At 37.7% G+C, this 14264-nt stretch overlaps 1 protein-coding gene across 2 annotated transcripts in view; it reads left to right on the top strand.

The window, feature by feature from the left end:
• The window catches only part of LOC130889327 (alpha-amylase 1-like), a 47957-nt gene that overhangs the window by 3194 nt on the left and 30499 nt on the right, over positions 1-14264 (top strand). The window contains exon 1 of one of the 2 annotated variants that reach the window (XM_057792977.1): positions 10877-10927. The exons of the other annotated variant lie outside the window; for it this stretch is intronic. The gene's annotated coding sequence lies outside the window, so the exon portion shown is untranslated. Of the gene's footprint in view, positions 1-10876; positions 10928-14264 lie in introns of those variants that run through there. 2 annotated transcript variants of the gene reach the window in all.

Raw genomic sequence — 14264 nt, 5'->3', positions numbered from 1 at the left:
ATCATCATCCTAAAGGAGGAAAGATTCATTTTGTCTTAAAGTTTCAGAAAGTTTAGTCCATAGTTGCTGACTCCCATTAATTCTGGGCCTATGGTCAGATAGTACAACGTGGTTGAAGGCCATTTAGGAATGAATTGCTACATTGCAGCAGACAGAAACCTTAAAGACAAAAACTTGGAAAGACCATGACAAGAACAATCCACATGATCAATTTTTTTTTCACATAGGTCCCCTCTAAAAATTTATAGTACTTCACAAAATAGTGAAGTACTGTCTTCTGCCTAAGTGCTGTCCTTGAATACAGGTTCAGGGTATGAATTTAATCAAAGATGAGATTTTCCTGAATGAGTGTAACAAAAGCTAAAAAGGAACAAGGGTCTTGAACTTAAGAAGGATAGTCCAAGGGATAAAGTGAAGTAGAAGTTGAGACAGGCTGGGTGATGGCACAGGCCTTTAATCCCAGTACTCCTGAGGCAGGCAGATCTCTGAGTTTGGAACACCAGTCTACAAATTGAATTCCATGATAGCCAGAGCTATACTGGTAAACCCTGTCTCAAAAAGGAAAAACAAACAAACAAACAAAAAAGCTTGAGACTGTAGAAATCAAATGATAGTATTAGAAATATCAAATAATTAGCAAAAAATGTCTTCGGAATTTTAAAATGCCAAAGACTGGCAAATTAAATATTATGAATAGTATGCAGAAGTGCCACTGCTCTTTGATGACTTCATGTATTAAATGTGATTTTTTTGATATACTATGTACATTAGTCCGAAGACTTTTTTGTTTTTTTCCTGTGATTAATTCTTATTCAAATATTAGATACTGTGTTTATGCTGACAGAATAACTCAAATAAGTCCAAAAGTCATCCACATGACTTTTTTGAGAATAAAAAATATAAGTAATGAAATAAAATTTCAGGAACTTATTTCACATATATTCAGTCAATTGGGACTTTGACACAGTGAGATGCCTATTCAGTAGACATAAAGTTGTGTTTTGGTGTTTTTAAAATACATCTATGCACAAATGGAATATTTGAACACCCATATAAAAAACATATATAGTCCTCACACAAAAACATATTCAAGAGATGTGCCTATTGTAGAATGGAAAACTAAAACTTAAACATACGAGATAAAATAACTGACTCCAACATCAATTGGTTGATTCATTTAAGATGTGGATTTCAGACAGTAATTTTGCATTGCAAAAGCCCTTAATAAGGAGATGTAATTGATATAGAGAAATTTTTGTAAAGCATACATTTCATGGCAATTGTATTTAAAACATAAAGGAATCAAAATAGGAAAGAACAGAAAATGGGCAACACACACAAAACTGAGGAACAGAATTGAATAGACACTTAGTCCAAGGGCATTTTAGCAAGTTAGCACCCAAATGTTTGTGAACATCACATGCCTTTGGGAAATGTAACTGTAAAGGAAACAAGCTTAAAACTTATTGTCACAGCATTTTCAAAAATTTTTGTGAAGGCTGACTCTAGGATGCACAAGGCATAACTGTAACTACTCAATTCAAATGTAGATGAACAAGTTGGGTGTAAAATTTTATTTGAGAGTTTGGGACACTATAACTTTATTATAGTTCTCTCTATAAAGGTACTGTATCGAAACTGTAGATCAAACAACATTTTAATATGTAAATATACATAATAAAGTTCATTTGTCCTATTCTATGCCTTTTGTGATTTGTGTATATGCTTGTGTTAAGTAGTATAGAGTTTCCCATGATAAGCTTTGATTTGCCTTGGATATTTTATCATGAGATACCAAGCTTATTAAACACAATTTTTTACCTCATTTAAAGTAATTTTAAGTATGCTTTTTAAGGATTTTTCTTAATCTGTGATTTATTTTATGTATGAAGTATCAGCCCATTTGAGGATATTTGTCGTTACTATTGCTGTTAATAGGAGCATTTTGCCTGTATCTGCAGATGTCAATGCAATTTTTTTGGTCTTAATTATTTCCTTTCATACCTCTCTGAACCTTGATTTCCATATTAATAGGTGTGAACTGTCCACATAAATTTATAAAACATCTGTTACTACTGCTGCTTATTAAATGACATATATCTACAGTTTCTGTGTGACAAAATTTACAAAGTAATTTCTAATATAGAACATATGTCATTTATGGGAAAATATAGCAATGTCCTACTTTTATTTTTTTTATTATTATTTTTTTAAAGATTTATTTATTTATGTATTCATTCAGTCAGTCAGTCAAGTATCCTGCCTGTAGGCCAGAAGAGGGCACCAGATCTCATTGTAGGTGATTGTGAGCCACCATGTGGTTGCTGGGAATTGAACTCAGGGGAAGAGCAGTCAGTGCTCTTAACCATTGAGCCATCTCTCCAGCCCAATGTCCTACTTTTAATTTAGAAAAAGTAAGGAGTTATAGTTTACCAAAAAGAATCGCACTTATTATTGCTCTGATGTTCCCCAACTACTAAATTTCAGAGAGAATTTTGTACTTAACCTAAATTTTATAAGGAATGAAAGCAAAATCCATGTATCTTCTGTCTACCACTGCTTTAAACATAGGCACTGCCTTAGAGTAAAAGGGTGGATAACAATAATTAAATGGGAGTAGGAAGCATGTAGGTGTTGCTATCCTTTTATCTGACAAAAAGACTTCAAACTATGATCAGAAAAGGTAAAGAAACTTCATTCTAATTAAGGGCACAATTAATCAAAAAGATACTACTGTCTGGAACATATTTGCACCAAACTCTTTGGTACCCAGTTTCATTAAAAACATACAAGTACTGAATTTAAAGACAAAGATTAATACTAACCCATTAATAGGTGATTTCAATTCCCTTCTCCAAATGACAGATCATGTGGAAAAAACTAAGCATATTAGACTTAATTGACAAAAATCAAATGGACTTGACAGATGCCTACAAAATAATTTTACCCAAACACCAAAGAATATACATTCTTTCCAGCAGCACATAGAAACTTTTATAATAGACTACATCCTGGGACAAATTGCTATGAATTCAAAGATAATGAAATGACTTCTTTGGCAAAAGTGCAGTTAAACAAATCGACAGCAAACAAATCTGTAATAAGTGCATTTTTGGAGATTAAACATTACCAAATGATGAGTGTAAAAAAGGAAATCAAGAAAGCAAAGGTTTCCTGCAACTAAATGAATGGAAATAGAACCCAGGGACACATTGAAAGCAAACTCATAAGAGAAATTTATAGCTCTACATATTTACATTAATTCTATATTCAAAATAGCAAATGGAAGCAACTGAAATGTCAAGGAGTCGATAGTGGTGGCGCACGCCTTTAATCCCAGCACTCGGGAGGCAGAGGCAGGCGGATCTCTGTGAGTTCGAGGCCAGCCTGGTCTATAAGAGCTAGTGCCAGGACAGGCTCCAAAGCTACAGAGAAACCTTGTCTCGAAAAACTTTAAAAAAAAAAAAAAGAAAGAAATGTGACTATACACCATAGAATACTATTCAGTTAATAAAATGAAACCATGTAATTTACAAGTAAATAGAACTAGAAAGGATCATATTGTGTGATGCAACCCTCAGAAAGGCATATGTCACATGTTCTCTCTCTCTGGAGTCTCCTAGCTCTAAATCTTCAGATGTGAGTATATATAATGATAATGAAGTAACTAGAGAAACCAGGAAATGAGACCATTGCAATGGTGCATTGTTGTGGGATCAATAGGGAAGAATAGTATGGTACAAATGATCTGATTAGCAAAGTAGGAAAAAAAGGGGGGGGGGATGTTCTCATTAGGGAGAGAGATGGGAGAAAAGTGTGTGGGACATGGTAGAATAACCATAATGATATCTGCAAAAGTCACATACAATCATACTACTTACTATTTTAAAGCCCTATAATACACGTAAATATAAAACACATAAAAAGTTTTAATGAACACTTTTCATTTGCGATGGCAATATTTATTCTAAGAACCAAGGACCACTGTGGTTGAATGAAAATGTGAGAATGATTCCCATAGAAATGTGTTTGGAAGGTTGGTTTTAAGTTGTCATAAAAGGATTTTGAAAAGGATTAGGAGGCATATAAAGGCAAACATATCATAATTACACTCAATTTCTCAAAAGAAACTCTACAAGCCAGAAGGTTCTGGACAGACATTCTGCAGACACTAAGAGACTGTAAATGCCAGCCCAGACTACTATAGCCAGCAAAGCTTTAAATTGCCATAGACGAAAAGACAAGCTATTCCATGACAAAACCAGATTTTTTTTAAATTTATTTATTTCTTTTGGGGGGGTGGTTTTTTTTATTTTATTTATTTTTTTTATTAATTAATTAATTTAATTATTAAAGATTTCTGCCTCTTCCCCGCCACCACCCCCCATTCCCTCCCCCTCCCCCAATCAAGTCTTCCTTCCTCCTCAGCCCAAAGAGCAAGCAGGTTTCTCTGCCCTGTGGGAGGTCCAAGGACCACTGGGGGGGGTGGTTTTCTAGACAGGGTTTCTCTGTGGTTTTGGAGCCTGTCCTGGAACTAGCTCTTGTAGACCAGGCTGGTCTTGAACTCACAAAGATCCGCCTGCCTCTGCCTCCCGAGTGCTGGGATTAAAGGCGTGCGCCGCCACCGCCCGGCTAAAACCAGATTTTTTTTAAAAAAAAAATTTAGTCCTACAGAAACTACCAGAAAGAAAACTACAACCCCAAAAGTTAGTTGCACCCATGAAAATACAGGCAATAGATAATCCCACACTAGCAAAACCCGAAGAAGGGAAAGCCACACAATACCACCAACAACAATAAAACCAAAAATAACATTAACAATGATCATTAATAATTTCTTAATACCAATGGACTCAATTGACCCTTAAAAAGACACATGTTAACTGAATGGATAGAAAAACAGGGAATGACTTGCTGCATGCAAGAAACATCTTAATTTCAAAGACAAACCATTACCTCAGGATTGGTGTAGAGGTTCTTCTGTTCATGTGTTGCTTTCATTGGTTTATGAATAAAGAAACTGCTTTGGGCCTGATAGAGCAGAACTTAGGTAGGCAGAGAAGACAGAACTGAATGCTGGAAAGAAGGGCAGAGTAAGAGACACCATGGATCTTCTGCCTGAGAGGGTTGCTGGTTAGAAACTTGCCGGTAAGCCACAGTCACGTGGCAATACACAGATTAATGGAATTGAGTAAAACTAATATGTGAGAGTTAGCTAATAAGTTAGAGCTAATGGGCCAGGCAGTGTTTAAATTAATGAAGTTTCTGTGTTATTTAGGGGGCCAAGCTAGCCGGGCAGCAGGAATAAACAAAGGGCCCTGCTCCTTGTAACACAGGATAAAGGGTTAAGAAAAAACTTTCTAATCAAATGGACTTAAGAAGCAAACTGGTGTACCTTTCCTAATATCTAATAAAATAGATTTCAAACTAAAATGGAAAAAGATGGAGAAGGATATTTCATATTCATCACAGTGAAAATTTGTCAAGATGAAGTCTCAGTTCTAAACATCTCTACCCCAAATACAAGTCCACAAACATTTACCAAAGAGACATTACTAAAACTTAAATCATATATCAAACCGCACATACTAATAGTGGCAGACTTCAATATCCTACTCTCACCATTGGACAGGTCTTCCAGACAGAATCATAGCAGAGAAATAAGGGAAATGATTCAGATGGACTTAAAAGATATCTATAGAACATTTCATTCAAACATAAAAGAATATACCTTCTCATCTCATGGAATCTTCTCAAAAATTGACCACATACTCGGTAGCAAAGAAAATATCAACAGATATTTTTAAAAAATGGAATAACCTGCATCTTATCAGAAAACCATGACATAAACTTAGAATTCAACAACACTAATCGCAGAAAACCTACAAGCTCATGGAAATTGAACAGTGCTCAACTGAATCAGCACTGGGTCAAGGAAGAAATAAAGACTTCCTAGAAAATGAAAATAGAAATACAACATAACCAAACTTATGACACAATGAAAGCAGTGCTAAGAGGGAAGTTCATAGCACTAACTGCCTACATAAAGAACATGGAAGAACTCTCACACTAATGACTTAACAGCATATCTGAAAGCTCTAGAACAAAAAGAAGCAGACACCCAAAAGGAGTAGATTCCAGGAAATAATTTGAAGGATGAAATCAAATAAAAACAATATAAAGAATCAATGAAATAAAGTTTTGGTACTTTGAGAAAATCCACAAGATAGATAAACCCTTATCAAAATTAAAAGGCAGAGAGATTACCCAAATTAACAAGATCAGAAATGAAAACAGGGACATAACAACAGACACTGAGGAAATCCAGAGAACAGTTAGATCATACTTTGAAAACCTGTACTTCACAAAATTGGAAAATTTAAAATAAATGGGAAATTTTCTGGATTTGATACCACATACCAAAATTAAAGCCAAATAAACAATTTACATAGATCTACAACCCTTGAGGAAATAGAAGTCATTATCAGAATTCTCCCAACCACAATAATTACAACAACAAAAACACCCTAGGACCAGGTGGGTTTCCATGCAGAATTTGAAAGAGGAGCTAATACCAATACTCAAGTTGTTTGTTCCACACAATAGAAAGAGGAACACTGCCAAACTCTTTTTGATGTTACAGTTACCTGATAACCAAATCACATTAAGATTCAAGAAAAAGAATTTAACAGCTCAATCTCCTTCATGAACATTTATGTGAAAATATTCAATAAAATATCAGCAAATGAAATTCAAGAACACAAAAAAATCATTCACTATGATCAAGTAGGCTTCAGCCTAGAGATATAGAGATATTCCAACATATAAAATTTTGTCAATATCTACCCTATAAATAAACTGAAAGAAATAAAAACATGATCATATTATTAGGTTCTGAAAAAGCCTTTGGCAAAATCTAACACCCTTTCATGATAAAGGTCTTGGAGAGATCAGACATACAAGAAACATACTTAAACATAACAAAAGCAATATACAGCAAGTCAACAGCTAACATCAAACTAAATGAAGAGAAACTCAACATGATCCCACTAAAATCAAGAACAACAGAAAGCTTATTCACTCCATATCCATTCATAATAGTACTTGAAGTACTGACTAGAGCAATAAGACAATAAAGGGAATCAAGGGGATGCAGACTGGAAGGGAAGAAGTCAAACTTTCACTGTTTGCAGATGATATGATAATATACATAAGTGACCCCCAAAATTCTACCAGATAACACCCACAGCTGATAAACACCTTCAGTAATGTGCCATGATACAAGATGAACTCAAAAAAATCTGTAGCCCTCTCATACACAAATGATAAATGGGCTGAAAAAGAAACTAGGGAAACATTACCCTTTACAATAGCCACAAATAACAAAATATCTTGGGGTAACTCTAACCAAACAAATGAAAGATCTGTATCACAAGAACTTTAAGATATCAGACAATGGAAAGATCTCCCATGTTCTTGGATGGGTAGGATTAACATAGTAAAAATTGCCATCTTACCAATGCAATCTACAGACTCAATGTAATCTCCATCAAAATGCCAACATAATTTTTCACAGACCTTGAAAGAACAATACTCAATATGAAAAAACAAAAATCCCAGGATAAGCAAAACAATTTTGTACAACAGAAGAACTTTTAAAGGCATCACCGTTTCTGACTTCAAGCTCTACTGTAGAGCTATAGTAATGAAAACAGCTTGATATTGACGTAAAAACAGACACATGAATCAATGGAATTGAATTAAAGACCCTGATACTAATCCACACACCTATGAACACCTGATTTTTGACAACTCAAAATTGTACAATGGAAAAACAAAAGCATTTCAATAAATGTTTGTGACATGGGGCTGGAGAGATGGCTCAGAGGATAGGAGCACTGGCTGCTCTTCCAGAGGTCCTGAGTTCAATTCCCAGCAACCACATGGTGGCTCACAACCATCTGTAATGAGGTCTGGTGCCCTCTTCTGGCCCACAGGGATACATGCAGACAGAATATTGTATATCTAATAAATAAATCTTAAAAAAAAAGAACTCTACAAAAAATGTGACTTAACTGGATGTTGACATGTAGCAGAATGCAAATATATCCATATCTTTCCCCATGGAAAAAGCACAGTCCAAGTGGATCAAACGCTTCAACATAAATCCAGAAACACTGAACCTGATAGAAGAGAACGTGTGAAATAGCCTTGAATGCATTGGCACAGGAGATTGCTTTCTAAATATAACCTTAGTAGCACAGACTATGAGAGCAACAAACAATAAATGGAACCTCCTGAAACAGAATCTTCAGTAAAGCAAAGGACATTGTCAATAAGACAAAATGACAGCCTACAGAAAAAGAGGGATGATCTCCAATATACAACTCAAGAAAGTAGATATCAAAATACCAAATAATCAAATTTTAAAAAATGACATACAGATCCAAGTAGAATTCTCAACAAAATAAACTCAAATGGCCGAACGAAATTTAAGAAATTTCTTGACATCCTTAGCTATCAGTGAAATGCAAGTCAAAATGACTTTGTAATACCATCTTATACCTGTCAGAATGGCTAAGATTAAAAAAAGAAAGCATCAATGATAGCTTATGCTTGTGAGGATGTGCAGACAGGGAACACTCCTCCATTACTGGTAGGAGTGCAGACTTGTACAGACATTTTGGAAATCAATATGATGGCTTCTCAGAAAATTAGTAATCAGTCTACATCAAGACCCAGCAATACTACTCTTGGGAATACACCCAAAGGTTACACACTTATACCACAAAGACATGCCATGTTCATATCAGTCTTATTTGTAATAGCCGGAACCTATAATGCCCCTCAACCAAAAATAATGGAAAAAGAAAATGAGATACGTTTACACAATGGAGTACTACTCAGCAGTAACAATGACATCTTGAAATTGGCAGGAAAATGAATGAACCTAGAAAAAAAAAATCCTAAGTGAGGTAACACAGACCCAGAAATACAAACATGGTACGTATTCCCTTAGAAGTACATATTAGGTGTAAAGCAAAGGATAACCAAGCTTCAGTCCACAATCCTAGAGAAGCTAAGTAAAAAGGAAGAGCCTAAGTGGGACATATATGGAGGGCCTCAGGAAGAAAAATTGATAAAATCTGCTGGGTAAACTGGAGTGGTGTAGAAGTGAGAAGATGGGGGATGGGAACGTGAGAGATCAAGAAGACCAAGTTGACAGAGGGACAAAATGGGAGAGCGATGAAAGACGTATCTTGATAAAGGGAGCCATTATGAGTTTAGAGAGAAACTTGGTGTTAGAGAAATTCTCAGGAATCCACAGAGTGACCCCAGAGAAGACTCCTAGCAATAGTGGAGGGGACGTTTCCTTTTTAATCAGATTAATGACTACCCTAATTGTCATAGAACCTACATCTAGTAGCTGATAGAAGATGTGGTGAACCATAGCCAAGAAACGCTGGACTGAGCTCCTGGACTTCAGCTGAAGAGAGGAAGGAGGGATCATATAAACAAGGTTCAAAAGCATGAAGGGCAAAACCAGAAAGACAGCTGACCTAAGCTGTTAGGAGCTCAGGGCCTATGGACTGCCATCTGGGCAGCCTGCAAAGGACCAAATCAGATTCTCAGAATGTGGGTGACAGTTATGTGACTTGATCTGTTGTGGGAGTTCCTTGGTAGTGGCATCAGGACCTATTCCATGTGTATGCGCAAGCTTTTTGGAGCCCATTCCCTATGGTAGGATACCCTTCTCAGCCTTGATACATGAGTGAGGTGCTTGGTTCAAGTTGGTATGCCTGTCTTTGTTGACTCTCAAAGGAAGGCCTTACCAGCTCTGAGGAGTGGCTGGGAGGTGTTAAGCGGTAAGTGAGGGGGTGAAAGAAGGCGAACTGGGGTTGGTATGTAAACCGAAAAGTAATATTTTAATAAAACATTAACAAGTAGCTTTATTTAGACTGAGATGGATGTGTGTGAGTGTACATATATGCATTTAAAAAACAAGCCATGGATTTGAAAAGAAGCAAGGAGCGGTATATAGAAGGGTTTGAGTGGATGAAATTGAATAGGTAAATGACATAATCATTTTATAATTTCAAAATAGAATAGTTTAAAAACTATTTCTCAAATCTATCTAATCAAATCATGTTAAAAAAATTGTATTGAGTTGGGTGGTTGCCATACACACCTTTGATCCCAACACTTGGGAAGCAGAGACAGATTTCTGCCAATTTTGTCTACTAAGTGAGTTCTGAGACAGTCAAGGCTACCTAGAGAAACCCTGTCTCAAAAAAAAAAAAGTACAGAAAGTTAGTTCCATTGTGATGTTAATCCAAGGTACCTTTTATGACTGTCATAAAAGGTTTGTATTCATATTGTGTGGTAAAGTGCCAAAATCTTTTGCTTTCCACATTCTGTCATTTGATCAAACAGTATTGCCTGATTAAGAGGATATGACAAAGTGAATGCCTGTTGCAAATATCAAACCTTTTAATGTCTTGATTTCAACTTCATGGAAATTAAATTTTTACTATATAGAAATAATTTAAAATAAAGACATTAGAGATAATATAGAAATGAATTTATAGTATGTATGCATGGACAAGATTCATATTTCTAAAAATTAATTTGTCAAGCTGTTTTAAATATTGTGGGAACAATTTTAATAATGTAGAGTAATGTTATTAACAGATTCACTCTGTCTGAAACTACTGAAAGTAAGAACTATTGTAATTAGAAGTAAAAGTAGGAGTTTTTGTCCTTATATCTCATTTAATCCAATATTATTTTATTGTTAATTTTGATTTATTAAATAATGTTTTAGATCAGATTATAATTACCATTTCAGAGCACTGTTAACTGAAAAAGTCAACAAGCTGGCACTACATATGAATACAGTTCTGCCACAGCTACATGCCAATGCAAGGTACATTTTTGTTTTCAAAATATGAGCTGGTTGTTACGGATGCCCATATTCATCTGCAGTCTCTTGGCCACACATGGAATTGATTTATTAAAGACATCCAGAAAATATTTCAGCAATGCCAGTAAATGTGTCCTAAAACACTTATAGTGCATTATAAAATGAAACAGTGTGCACATTACAAAATTTCCAGGGCAGGGAAATAGAGGGAGGGCATATTTGAAATAACAATGACTGAAACTTTACTAGACCTAAGGAAAGAACTGGACAATCCAATACAAGAAACTTAAAGAATCCAGTGAACTTAAATATAACAAACCTACCCTGAGGCATGTTGCAATTAGTTTATTAAAATTAGCATCAAATAAATGACTTGTGTAAAATTAACCTACTTATAGGTTACAAGTGAATTTTTCAGCAAAAATTTGATGTTGTTGGAGGCCGTATAATGATATGTCTTAAGTACTGAAAGAGGGGCTTGAGAGGTCAACAAATAAATTGCTGCTCCCCTCCACCAACTTGGGTGGACATCCCATGCTCAAGGCCATACCAGTCAGAAGAACAGGTAGGGAACCTGCACACAGAACTCTCCCACTCCCTTGGTTCAGTTCCCACAGACCCAATCAGCTGCCACCACTTTCCTCCCCACCCCTAACTCAGCTACTATGTCACAATTCCCAACTAGGGCAGATGTTTCTTGCTCAAGTGCAGGCCACAGCAGCCAGATCAGGCAAAAAACAAAACAAAACAAAAAAAAAACTCAAGCAGAGATTCACTGGAGTTCTTGCTATCATAGGACCCAGGGGCTTAGGTTTAATGGGATGTTGGTGCAGGCCATCCACAGTTTCTCAAAACCGCCTTCTGTCCTCATCACACAGAATTTTCAACATGGATGCTTCCTTTTTCAGGCCTGCAAGGAGAATTTCTAGAGGGAAATAGACCAAGCTCTACTCAACCTAATGTAATGAAGTAACTAAAGGAAGTCAGAGACACTGTCTACATTCTGAGTTGGGGGCCATTATACAAAGTCACAGAAATCAGGAGGTCAAGATCATCGGGGCCCTCACACCTCCGTGCAGATCGTATGATTATGTCACTGCATTTCTGCATACATAAAAATCACTGGAAATGAGCCAATTGCTGTATTCTGTTGGTCCTAGCAGAGCACAGAGGAAGAGTGCTCATTCCTAGCTATGTCTTAAGGAAGCTTCATGGAGGAGGATACATTTGAGCTAGTAAAGTCTGGGAATTGAAGGACTGTAGTCACAGGGGGCTTTTCATGACACCTCGGGTCCACAGGACACTTCTGAGTATCCCACACATCTCACCTTTCTGGATGCTTCACAACATCCATGATGCTTAGAGACACAGAAACTTCCAAGATGCACGCTTATAAGCATAAAGATTCTCCTATCTTGTACCACACCTCAGATCATAGAGTGGGGTCAACAGTGTAGTCTGATTTGAAGAAGTGAGTTGATGTCCACTATCATTGTCAGGGCAAGATACGTATGGCCTTTCTGAGTTCAGGCTGCTAGAACCGAGTTGACCTAGTCCAGTCCAATCCAGCCAGTCTGTTAAAAGAGTCTGTGCTACACAGTCAAGGACATACAGGGAAGGCCTTGCAGAGTCAAGGGAGGAACTGCTAGGGCTATAGAAAGAGATAACCAGACCAGTTTTTCTCCCCACAAGTGATAGAGCATACAACCAAGAGAGAACTATTCCTGGGGAGCCCCGGGCATGTGAAGGGTGTCACAGTTCTACAGTGATCCCAACTGGACTTTGTCAGGTGCCTACTCACATACATCAGCTCACACATGCCTGCACATGGAGGCCCTGCTCTGTGCACACTCTTCTGAGGGGACAAGTTTACTTCTGGATGCCTGACCTGAATTGACTTCTTATGCTCTGGACTGGAGTTGGGTGACTGCCAGTCTATGGTAGGGGAGTGACCAGAGGGCAGGCTGTCCTGGATCCTGCTGCTAAGCCAGCTGTCACTCACTGACGTGGCTAAGTTGGAAACATTTACCAAACCTCGGTCCTGGTGCCCTCTGGAGCAGATGGTACCCCGCTGGTCACCTCCTGCTCTGATGTAGGTCCTGGTGTGCTCTGGAGCAGATGGTCCCCCGCTGGTCACCTCCCGCTCTGGCTCCCTTCCTTTCTTGGGTCATCTTCCCTGCTTTTCTTTTTGCTTTTCTTCTTGGACATCTTCTCTACCACATGCACATCCTGCTGTTCCCTCTGACCTCATTTGAGGTCAAATTGACTGCACTCTATGGACATCTGGGTTCTTTCCCCATCTCTTTCTGTTTCTTACTACTTTCTCTATTCATATCTGCTTCTCTTTCCTCCCATCATTTTGAATCTGCAGAAGTTGTCTTTCTGTTAAACATCAGCCACCAGGCATAGTAGAGCATGCCCGTAATCCCCAGGTTGAGATAGGAGGATTATTATGAGGGTGAGGTAGAATGAACTATACAATAAGTGCTAGGCCAGTCAGGTATTAAGACATGGGTCTTTCAGACCCTGTCTCAAAACAATAGTAACAACAAAAACATGCAAAATAAGACAAAAACAACCGGCAGCAGTTTTCAGTATATAAACTCTCTTTTATTGTCCTAGACTTATTTATCGGGCTGGCAAGGACAGGGATCTGGAACCTATGACCTTTGAATATGTCCCTGGCCCTCTCCTTCCACCTATATATACAGTTCAAATCCATAGGTATTTAGGCCCAGCCTGATACTGGAGTGCAGTGAGAAATGGCTTCTTTTCATACATACGTCAGTTTGTTAGCACATCCCCATCTCCAGACAGGATGCACACACAAAGGACACAGACCTCTGCTTATATAAGGTCTTCACAAACAGCACTGTGGCAAAATGAGCAAGCAGGCAGAGAGGTGAGAGTCTCAGGCAATATCAGTGTACCTTATTCTATTGAATCAGTTCCTGGATCCTTCCTAGGGGTCTACTTGGCTCCAATAGACTTCAAGGTTGTAAATCCCAGTCTAGAAAAGCTGGTAACTTGAGGAATGAGCAGGAAGCCCCAGCCTGGGGATGGGATGACTGCTACCTGCTCCTCCCTTTCCTCTGACAACATTTCAGGTGATTTAAGGTCTCGCAGACTGTCTTTTGTGGCTCTCCCTACCCTCAAAGAAGGGGGAGAGATCTGGGGTAACTGAATGTAGGCTGTAAACCTGTCACAGTCCACTGTAGCAGAGCCTGACCTGCCACGAGACTGCGCAGGTCTACCTGCACAACCTTTGCAAGGGTGTTGAGACTGCAGAATTATTTATGAGAGTTCTCTAGCCTCTGTCCCTCCAAGCAGTCAGGAATCT

Source organism: Chionomys nivalis, chromosome 18 (assembly GCF_950005125.1).
Source record: "Chionomys nivalis chromosome 18, mChiNiv1.1, whole genome shotgun sequence".
Lineage (NCBI taxonomy): Eukaryota > Metazoa > Chordata > Mammalia > Rodentia > Cricetidae > Chionomys > Chionomys nivalis.
Note: the sequence above shows the minus strand (reverse complement) of the source record. Positions and strands in the feature narration are given on the sequence as shown.